The sequence below is a fragment of the Carassius gibelio genome, chromosome B2 (genome assembly GCF_023724105.1).
Source record: "Carassius gibelio isolate Cgi1373 ecotype wild population from Czech Republic chromosome B2, carGib1.2-hapl.c, whole genome shotgun sequence".
Lineage (NCBI taxonomy): Eukaryota > Metazoa > Chordata > Actinopteri > Cypriniformes > Cyprinidae > Carassius > Carassius gibelio.
The window spans coordinates 6,381,906-6,387,905 of NC_068397.1; positions in this window are offsets into that span (position 1 = coordinate 6,381,906).

Genomic DNA, 6,000 nt, shown 5'->3' on the forward strand with positions numbered 1-6,000 from the left:
TTTACAGCAGCAGGATGAGGGCACAGAGATGGGGAAGGGCCAGGGAACTTGCCGGGACCCACATTTCAGCGTTGTTTGTTACGTTCAGGAGAAAATAGGCAGATGCTTAACGTAAACAATGCTGATTATGTTTAATACAAAGCGCACATGTGTTGTGGTGCTCTCCAAAATTGCAGAAGATGGTAATTTGGGAAGAAGAATTGTTGAATAGATTATGTAATTCTTGTTTTCTGTACGCAAAAAAAAATATTTTCAGTGCTTCGCAAAAATTGAAGTTGAGCCACTGATGTCACGTGGACTGTATTCACGATGTTCTTGATATGTTTCTGAACCTGGGAACATTGCGTTGCTGTCAATGGAGGGTCAGAGAGCTCTCAGATTACATCAAAAATATCCTAATTTGTGTTTTGAAAACGAACAAAGGTCTTATGGGTTTGGAACGACATAAGTAAGTAAATAATGAAATAAGTGAGTAACTAATGACAGAATTTTCATTTTGAGGTAAACTATCCCTTTAATGTCGGTCACAAATAATTTGATTGCAAATAAATATTTTTTTTCTAGTAATAAAAATATTAAACAGTGAATATTAAAATATTAAACAACTATTTTTAGTACTGATAATAATACAAAATGTTTCTTGAGCAAATAAAATTATTTCTGAAATATGTCGTGAGTAATGGAGTAATGATACATGAATAAATTCTAGATGTAAAATTACTGCTTTAGCTCTATTTTATTACATTTTTTTAATCAAATTAAATGCAGCTTTGGTGAGAATAAGAAACTTCTTTCAAACTTTAGAACAGCAGTGTATTTATAATGTTTATAAAGTTTTATAAACTTTGATCATATTGTTTTTACTATTGGAAATATGCATTTTAATTTGCACTCCAGTGTAAATATGTACTTACGCTAAACAGAAACAGATATTTGCACTTGAGGAAAAGAGGGGACGGTGGTGTGTTGAGTCTTGTGAGATTCATATTCAATATTCATATACGGTTTGGTTATTTGGAGTCCTGCAGTTGACCGTTTTTATCCCTAATCATTCGTATGACTCTAACCCTAACCTTTTTTAGAGGCAAATCTTTTGTATAATAAGCACATTGTAGCAAATATTTAAAATTTGAATATAAATAAGGTTTTTATTTTTTATTTTTTTTTATTTTGAGAAAGTGTATTCACTGACTGGCAATGCATATACAGTATACCAAATATTCAGAAATATCAACACTTGTTTTGACACTGCTAGCTTTGTCACAAAGAATATAATGCTGACTTTAACAGCTTGAAGACGCTGAGAAGTAAAAATAGACTATAAACACACACACACACACAAGTCAAGCCTGGGATAAACATGAGGTTTGTGAGTGGTAATTTGACTGACTACTCTTGTGACCGCAAATGTGTTTAACTCCTCAAATTCAGTCTCATTGTCAACTACTTCCACACACATTGCTAGGGCCACAGAGACCGTCCTCAATGCAGTTGTCATGGTTACTTGGTCAGTGATGCCCATCATGCAAATAGAGCAGATGGTGGCCATGCAGACGAGGACAGCTGAGAAGATGGAGTGTATTTAGATAACCTGGGGGAATAAAAGGCTCCAAAAGGAATCTTTCCCTAACAAAATCCCTCCTAATTCCCAATAAGCACTTATTATACAAATCCCCTTCATTTTTGCCCTCCCAGACTGAGTTATTTTTTTTAAAACCAGGAAGCATGCTGTCCATCTTTTTGGATGTCTTTTCCAAGCAGTTTAGCGATTGTTGGCAGCACTGGTTAGGTAAATGCATGTGAAATGGTCTAAGTGTTAATGCATTGGAGTTCTAGTTCCATAAATGCATTAGCAGAGCTGTCGTATTTTAGTGAACACTGGAGAGCTTTAGACTCATCTCAGATGCAGACATGCATATGCATTGGCTCGTATCTCCGCTGACCTGGGCGTGAAGTGTAATTAGCATACTGCCTGCTCTGAGTATGCTGATTCCACTGCTTTGCTTCCACTTACAACCTATCTCGTGATTAAACATTTATGAGAACCTATTTGATTGAGGAACCTGTGATCTTAGAGCCATGGGTTACGAAAGCACAATGATTATTTATTTTTTTGTCATGTAGTTCCCATACAGTATGCATACTAATATAATCCCCTTAGGCTATAGAGAAACATGTGCGCATCCATCTTCAGAATTATGTCCTTGAACTTCATTTTGTAGCTCTGTAGCGTCACTGTTAAAGGGTTATTAGTTGGTGGATTTACTTATTTTAGAGCTAACGAAAGTTATCATGAGCATTGCAATGTCTGAAAAAGATGTCATAGATGTGGGTAGAACAGGAAGATTAGTTTTTGTGATAAACAGTTGTTATCAGGGCCGCAGTTAGGTACAAGACCTTTATTATGGACCCCCAGCTGAACTCACAATTGGGGCCAGCATGAGCCTGGAACAAAAGGTCCATTTGTCCCACAGAAGAAAGTCAGTCTTACAAGTTTGGAACAGAACGAGTGTCTGCACTATTTCTCTCCAAAAGTTATGTACAGTGAAAATGTTGTACTAGAGTTTCAGATATCTCTTAATTCACCCTCAAGCGTTCGTCAACATGGCCGTCTATTGTTGTTGCTGACTCCAGGGGCCTATACCTTAAAACTTGTTTATCTGGCTAGCCAGCTGAGTTCCAGTTTAACTTGTGCTAGCGCTGGGTTGTAGGCATCATATGGTTATGCTTTTGCCGGTGTTCAGTAATGGCTAACTTGCTCCGGGGCAGGTAACGCTCTGGATAAGAGATCTCAAACTGAAAGGAGACCAATCGGCTGTGAGCAAAGAGACACATACTTGACACAAAGAAGCCACTCCAAATGAAAGGGTTAGTTCACCCAAAAATGAAAATGATGTCATTAATAACTCACACTTATGCTGTTCCAAACATGTAAGACCTCCGTTTATCTTTGGAACACAGTTTAAGATATTTTAGATTTAGTCCGAGAGCTCTCAGTCCCTCCATTGAAGCTGTGTGTACAGTATACTGTCCATGTCCAGAAAGGTAAGAAAAACATCATCAAAGTAGTCCATGTGACATCAGAGGGTCCGTTGGAATTTTTTGAAGCATCGAAAATACATTTTGGTCCAAAAATGGCAAAAACTATGACTTTATTCAGCATTGTCTTCTCTTCCGTGTCTGTTGTGAGAGAGAGTTCAAATCAAAGCAGTCTGTATATCCGGCTGCAAACGAATCATTCAGTTCACCAAATCAAATATGAATCGTTTTTAACGGTTCGCATCTCTAATACGCATTAATCCACAAATGACTTAAGCTGTTAACTTTTTTTAATGTGGCTGACACTCCCTCTGAGTTCAAACAAACCAATATCCTGGAGTAATTCATTTACTCAAACAGTACACTGACTGAACTGCTGTGAAGAGAGAACTGAAGATGAACACCGAGCCGAGCCAGATGACGAGCAATAGACTGACTCGTTCACGAGTCGTTCAAGTCGTCGTTTTTGCCATTTTTGGACCAAAATGTATTTTCGATGCTTCAAAAAATTCCAACGGACCCTCTGATGTCACATGGACTACTTTGATGATGTTTTTCTTACCTTTCTGGACATGGACCGTATACCGTTCACACAGCTTCAATGGAGGGACTGAGAGCTCTCGGATTAAATCTAAAATATCTTAAACTGTGTTCCAAAGATAAACGGAGGTCTTACATGTTTGGAACAGCATAAGGGTGAGTTATTAATGACATAATTTAAATTTTTGGGTGAACTAACCCTTTAAAGGACACTACACTATATATTATATTATATACTGTATATTATATTATTATATTATATTATATACTGCTGTGGATACAATCAGACTTTGAAAGTAATTTGTTAATGCTTCTACACTTTTATATGTCCTTTTAATGATGGATGGTTTAAAGGTGAGTAAACTACTGTTACCCCATACCCAGTTTTTGAAAATATTTATTATGGCGTTTATAGAGCTAACTTTTTTCTGATTATTTGTAAATGGAAGTTACACCCATCATTCGTGCAAAGCGTCATGGGGAGTAGGAAAAAGGTAGCAGTCACTCTCGCAAAGCCCAAGCTGACTTCAATTCAATTCTGTGAAATGTCTATTGAGTGTGAATAGGTCTGGGAAGTGAAGATTACATCTGCTGAGACTTCACTTTAGTCCGGAGCCAGACAGACAGAGGTGTGAGTAACACGGCGTGACACATGCTCTCGCTCAAAGCCAGTCCACAGTAGACAGTGGCAGAGTAGCAGGTGGCTCTGAAAGAGAGAGATAGAGATGGACAGAGTAACAGGAGAAGTGAGAGTGTGTCTGATGCCGGGACAATGGCATCATGACCTATATCGGATTCTCTGCGGGATGCCTGTGAAGATAAGGCTTGCTGGAAATTTGCTGTGGTTTTCCCACTGGCTCGGAAGACACAAGGAAATCTTTTCAGAATCAGGGGTCTGAAGTAGTACATTTGTATAAAACAAAACTGCTTCTTTATTACAATTATGCAACAAGAATGTGAATTAGTTATAGTACAGACTGAACAATCGAGCACTCATTCTGTAATAAAAAGCTCTCTGAGATGGCTTACGAAAATAGGTCAGATAAGAGACTGATATACAAAGATACGTGTCACTATATGATGAAATTCTGAGTGAATGGAATACTAGGTTACTGCTCTATGAATACTGCACAGTATCTACTATATACTTTTATATAATATAATATAATATAATTTTATTTTTTGGAATAGTGTGTGAATCAGAACCAGCGTTGGTAAAAAAAAAAAAAAAAAAAAAAAAAAAGATTTATTTATTATATTATTTATTAATTCATTAATTCAAATATTTTTTATATATATATATATATATACAGTATATATATATAAAAAAAAAATTAAACACACATTTGAAATGTTGTCTTAATTGGCAATTAAGTGAAATAAAATCTGTTTAAGTTCCAAGACTAAAATTTCTACAATTATAACTATATAATAATTAAAAAAAGAAGAAAAAAAAGAAACACACACACACACACACACACATATATATATATATATATATATATATACAGGTGCTGGTCATATAAGTAGAATATCTTCAAAAATATGATTTCACTAATTCCATTCAAAAAGTGAAACTTGTATATTATATTCATTCATTCCACACAGACTGATATATTTCAAATGTTTATTTATTTTAATTTTGATGATTATAACTGACAACTAAGGAAAATCCCAAATTCAGTATCTCAGAAAATTAGAATATTGTGAAAAGGTTTAATATTGAAGACACCCGGTGTCACACTCTAATCAGCTAATTAACTCAAAACACCTGCACAGGCCTTTAACTTTCAGTGTTATAAGTGAAATAAATCAACTTTTTGATTATATTCTAATTATATGACCAGCACCTGTATATATATGCTTCATTCTTCACACTGGAATTGGAGTATACATGCTATATACTGCAGAAACTAATCAAAGTAGTCAAAATAGAGTCATATTTAATAGATTGAGATGAGTAAAGGAAGAGTAACACTGTTAAACCACATTAATTATTTACTAATTATTTATTTACTAATTATTTATTAATTATTTTCTCATTTCATAATTAACCAGCACACTTTTTTTTAAGAGATATCAACTTTGATTTCCGTTTTCCATTTGTGTGCTTTTTCAAAGTTTCCTGAAGATATTTTTAGCCTTGTGTGAGAAACAGACCAAATAAGTCATTATTCACAGAAAATTTCCCCTCAGTACATCTCAAAGCCCATTCATATTCATGAACATTCAAATGTATTACCTTGCGATAAGTTATGAAATGACAATGGCGATGGTAGACAACGGCATTTGCATGACAGAAGTTGAAAACTAGTGTGACGTGTCAAAGCCCCACATTTGAATATATGCAAGTAAGATTTGAATCCGCAGTGAACGAGAAGATTTTTACAAATGAGAGACTCAGTTGTTGGTCTGTTGGCT